Genomic DNA, 4763 nt, shown 5'->3' with positions numbered 1-4763 from the left:
TTGCTATTTATTCATTTATTTTAAAACAATTTAACAGTCTCTCTTAGCAGTGATAGTTTACTAGGACAGACATTCTTTAAGCACAGAACCCCTCAAATCTATTACTAGTCAATTCCAACTCAAGTGAACCCAAGGTCACGGGTCTAGAAAACTGGTCAGGACTCAAAAGACCTATTGGACTGTACAGCAGGACCACACATCTTTGTTGGGCTTTCCAATGATGCACATTTAGATAAAGGAAACGATACCTAGACCATGATGGTACAGTAGTTAGGCTTTTGACTACTAACAGAATGGTTGGCAGTTCAAACCCACCAGCCACTCTGTGGGAAAAAGGTGTGGCATTTTGCTTCCATTAGAATTTAAAACCATAGAAACCAGAGGGGACAGTTCTACTCTAAGTCAGATTCAATTCCATGACAGTGTGCTTGGTTTGATTTGGGGAGTAAATAAAGAAGTCATTTCATTTGAAGTTCTCATTGCTCTCACTCTTAGCCCGAGACATTTTGAACTTCAGCTTCTTTATTAGATTCAGGGCTTTCAAGAAAATTTATATTTGTGTAGTGCTATAGGATAAGCACTGGACTGTTAACTGCAAGGTCAGTGGTTTAAACCTACCAGCTATATAGGGTTGTGATGTGTTGGAACAGACTCAACAGCACTTATTATTAATAACAACAGTGTTCCTTCAAACTCTGAAATAAAGTTGAGAAAAAACATTCTCAGAAATATCAGCCTAAAAATGGACTGTGTAAGATTCCCTTTCTTCCTTGGCTTTGCATAGTTAAGATTCTAATGCATCATTCCTAGTCAGATGAAATGTCTTTCTTTACTTCATATCTAAAGAGACTTGGTGACTAATTATCTAATTTTGCAGTGATACTCCCCAGCAATTGAAGAAAAAAGGACTTCTTTGGGTAAACCACAAGGGAGAGGAGTTCAGAGAAATTGTTAGTCCCATTCTATTACTGTGCCAACATTATGCCCTTCCATTCATAGTTGCTATTTTCATGCCCATCAGCCATCATGAGTTAAATCCTTATCTCTAAGTTTGCTTCCATTATTGACATTCAATTTTCTCCCAAACTAGGTCTTTTTCATTCTAGTATCCAAGTTGCAGAGACTGCATTAAGTGTTCCATTCATCTTCCCTGTCAAATGTAGACTTGGAGTCTAGTGTGGCACTGTATAATAAGCACTGGACTGCTAACCTCAAGATCAGCAGTCTAAACCCACCAGCTGCTTGTCAGAAAACCTATACAGAGTAGCTATGAGTTGTAACTAACACAACCACATTTAACAACATGTATACGTGTTACTGCATTTGTGTGTTTGTATATACTTGACAAAGACAGATTAGGAAGAAAGAGTGATGAACTACTTCCAAGTATTTAGTCACTGAAAACCTTATGAATAGTAGAGAAACACTACTATATATAGAGAAACACTACCAACCCCTCAGGTTGGAAGGCACTCAAAATGCAACTGGGGAAGAAATGCCTCTTCAAAGTAGAGTTGACCATGATAACGCGAATGGAGTAAAGCCTGTGGGAGAAAAACTCGCAGGACCTTCATTTGCTGATAGGGCACAACTCAAAATGAAGAGAAACAGCTGTAAACATCCATTGAAAATCTGAACATGGAATGCACAAAGTATGAATCTGGGAAAATTGGAAGTTGTCAAAAATGAAATGGAACATATAAACATCGATATCTTAGGCATTAGTGAGCTGAAATGGACTGGTATTGGCCATTTTGAATCTGACAACCACATGGTTTACTATGCCGAGAATGACAAATTGAAGAGGAATGGTATTGTATTCATGGTCAAAAAGAACATATCCAGATCAGTCATGAGATACAACGCTGTCTGTGATAGGATAATATCCATGCACCTACAGGGAAGCACAATTAATACCACTGTTATTCAAATTTATGCACCAACCAGTAAGTCAGTGAGGATGACATAAAAGAATGTTACCAACATCTTCACTCTGAAATTGATCAAATATTCAATCAAGATGTATTGATCATTACTGGTGATTGGAATGCAAAGGTTGGGAGCAAAGAGGAAGGATCAATACTTGGAAAATATGGCCTTAGTGATAGAAATGATGCTGGAGAACGCATGATAGAATTCTGCAAAACCAATGATTTGCTCATTTCAAATACCTTCTTTAGGCCACGTGTACCCTGGTGGAGGTCCGGAAGTAAACCCTGGCGAAAGTCCGAGAATGTAGGACCCCCTTGTCAAAGCCATGTCTGACTGTCCTGCTCCGGAAGGTGACTGTTGCTGTCAGCAACACCTCACTCAGGACAAGGAACATTCAAGATACCTGATCCCAGAGCTCTGCAAACAGTTTTACCATTTGGCCTGGGTCACTGGGACTGGAGAAGGAATTAGCTTGAAGCATGGAATAATACTGGCCATATTCTACTGGTGTGTTGTGCCAATTGATGTTAATAGAAGACAGCTTAAAACACACAGAAGAGTCCAATAAGGATGAGGAAATCCAGAACCAAGAAAATGGCCGCAGTGAAGAAATGAAATCTACATTGCCCCTTCAGGAGTGCAAAAGGAAAGAATTCAGTCTGAAGACATGTTTGTTTGTGGCATAAATGAACAGGACATAAGTGGATCTCCGCCATATAGGAAGCTAAAAAAAAAGCCAGTGTACTCCTCCTTTTATGAATAACTTACACAGTGAGAGGAGACAGCGCAGTGATTCACACCCACTCTAAAGCTGCTGTCACGGTTACCCTTCTTTTTCCAGGAGAAGAGTTTATATCACACATCAGGAGATGATAAAAGAAATAAGGAAATGTACCTCGGGTGGTATTACAGATATGATGATATGTTAGTAGTAGTGCCCTTTATCGAGAATAAACCTGAGGAGAAGGACATCATAGAACGGAAGGTTCGTGCATTGAACGAATACCCAGACTCCTGTGCGGTGCTAGTCAGACATCATGGAGCGTATGTACGGGGAGAAACATGGCAGAAGGCTAAAACCATGTGTGAATGTTATGACTATTTGTTTGATATTTCTGTATCGATGAAGAAGGTAGGTCTGAATCCTACACAGCTCCCAGCTGGAGAAAACGGCATTGTATAAACCAGTTTGCAGCTTAATGATGCACAGAGATGAGTGAAAGATTACTGAAACTTGACTATTTTCTAAAATGAATTGAATTTTTCCTTGGACTGCATTATGCTATTACTTTGTTCACTAAATAACACATATGATCATACTTAATAATATTTTCTAATATGACATGGTATTTTTTATATTCTTGCAATTTTAAATGACAGTGCTGTAAATGAAAATTTTATAATAAAAAGGAAAACTAAGGTGTGCCTTACCCAAACCATGATATTTTCAATAACCTCATATGCATGTGAAAGCTGGACAGTGAATAAGGAAGACCATAGAAGAATTGATGATTTTGAGTTATGGTGTTGGAGGAGAATATTGAAAGTGTCATGGGCTGCCAAAAGAACCAACAGATCTGTGTTGGAAGAAGTGCAGCCAGAGTGCTCCTTGGAGGCCAGGATGGCCAAATTTCGTCTCTCATACTTTGGACCAATCTCTGGAGAAGAATATCATGTTTGGTAAGGTGGAGGGTCAGAGAAAAAGAGGAAGACCCCCAGTGAGATGGATTGGCCAAGTGGCAGCATCAATGGGCTCAAGTGTGGCAACAATGGTGAGGTTGGCCCAGGATCGGGCAGTGTTTCCTTCTGCTGTGCATAAGGTCACTATGAGTCAGTACTGACTCAATGGCACCTAAGAGCAACAAGAACAATGGCATCAGGATTGGGGGAAGTCTCATTAACAACCTGCCAATGATACAATCTTGCTCGCTAAAAGTAAAGAGGACTTGACGTACTTACTGATGAAGATCAACAACCACAACCTTTACTATGGGTTACACCTCAGTGTAAAGAAAACGAAAATCCTGACACTGGACCAATAAATATCATCATTATAAATGGAGAAAAAAAATGCGGTTGTTAAAGAATTAATTTTGCTTGGATACACTGTCAACACTCATAGAAGCAGCAGTCAAGAAATCAAATGATAGATATATTGCACAAATCTGTTGCACAAGATCGCTTTGAAGTGTTCAAGAGCAAAGATGTCAGTTTGAGGATTAAGGATCACCTGACCCAAGCTATAGTATTTCCAATAGCCTCAAATTCATGTCTAAGTTGTACAATGAATAAAGAAGCCATTAGAAGAATTGATAAATTTGAGTTACAGTGCTGGAGTTGTTATTGTTAAGTACCGTGGAGTCGGTTCTGACTCATAGTGACCCTGCAACAGGGTTTCCGAGGCTGTAAATCCTTACATGAGCAGAACGCCTCATCTTTCTCCTGCGGAACCGCTGGTAGTTTTGAACTGCCGACCTTGAGGTTAGCAGCCCGATTCGTAACCACTACACTATGGTGCTGGAAAAGAACATTAAAAATATCATGGACTACCAGAAGAACAAACAAATCTTTCTTGGAAAAATTACAGTCAGAATGCTCTTTAGAAGGCAGGATGGTGAGACTTTGTCTCTCATACTTTGGACATGTAATCCAGAAAGACCAGTCCCTATAGATGGACTTGATGCTTGGTAAAGCAGAGGATCTGCTAAGAAGAGGAAGACCGCTAATGAGATTGGCATAGTGACAGCAGCAATAGACTCAAGCTTAACAACAATTGTGAGGATGATGCAGGACTGGGCAGGGTAGGGATAGGGTTAGGGTTAGGGTTAGGG

The 4763-nt window shown here is 39.8% G+C and overlaps 1 pseudogene; it reads left to right on the top strand.

Moving 5' to 3' along the window:
* Positions 1–2257: 2257 nt before the first annotated feature.
* LOC102831144 lies at positions 2258–3115 on the top strand (annotated as a pseudogene).
* The last annotated feature ends 1648 nt before the right edge of the window (positions 3116–4763 follow it).

The sequence above is a fragment of the Chrysochloris asiatica genome, unplaced genomic scaffold, assembly GCF_000296735.1.
Source record: "Chrysochloris asiatica unplaced genomic scaffold, ChrAsi1.0 scaffold00007, whole genome shotgun sequence".
In the NCBI taxonomy this organism is placed as follows: domain Eukaryota; kingdom Metazoa; phylum Chordata; class Mammalia; order Afrosoricida; family Chrysochloridae; genus Chrysochloris; species Chrysochloris asiatica.
The sequence above is the reverse complement of the archived record's forward strand: the minus strand, read 5'-3'. Positions and strand labels throughout refer to the sequence as shown.